Below are 533 nucleotides of genomic sequence, written 5' to 3'. Positions count from 1 at the left end.
AGCAGAGGTTGCAGCGAGCCTAGATCGCATCTTTGCACTCCAGCCTGGGCGAGAAGAGCAGAAATCCATCTCAAAAAGAAGAAAGAAAAAAAAAGACTTTGGGCTTGAGCCCAGCCAGGGCAACACCACTGGCACACCATTTCCTTAGGCCAGTTCGTAACTTTCCAAACCCACTGTAATAAGCACTGAAGTTGAAAAGCCCAAAGGCCCTGTCCGTATGGCAGTATGCTTCCTACCAGTCACAGACCTCTATCATCAGCGAAGCGACGGGAAGAACCAGAGTCACCAGTTCCTCAAGACACTACGTTTATTCTGATCTTGCAAACGCGTTATGTCCCCCGAGGGGGGTGCACCGTTCCTGGAAGTACTGCAATACCAGGTCGATGCGTGGAGTGGACGGAGCAAGCTCCTATTCCATCTCCCTGCTCCAAAAATCCATTTAATATATTGTCCTCGGATAGAGGACGTATCAGATATTAAACTGATAAGAACAGATACTACACTTGATCTTAGCCAAAAGGCCGAGAAGCGAT

The 533-nt window shown here is 48.4% G+C and overlaps 1 non-coding gene across 1 annotated transcript; it reads right to left on the bottom strand.

The window, feature by feature from the left end:
- Positions 1-342: 342 nt before the first annotated feature.
- On the bottom strand, positions 343-533 carry LOC135273273 (U2 spliceosomal RNA). The gene has a single exon (XR_010341066.1). It is a non-coding gene; the product is annotated as a U2 spliceosomal RNA (small nuclear RNA).

Source organism: Aotus nancymaae, unplaced genomic scaffold (genome assembly GCF_030222135.1).
Source record: "Aotus nancymaae isolate 86718 unplaced genomic scaffold, 86718_ANA_hifiasm-v0.15.2.pri h1tg000705c, whole genome shotgun sequence".
NCBI classification, from domain to species: Eukaryota; Metazoa; Chordata; class Mammalia; order Primates; family Aotidae; genus Aotus; species Aotus nancymaae.
Note: the sequence above shows the minus strand (reverse complement) of the source record. Positions and strands in the feature narration are given on the sequence as shown.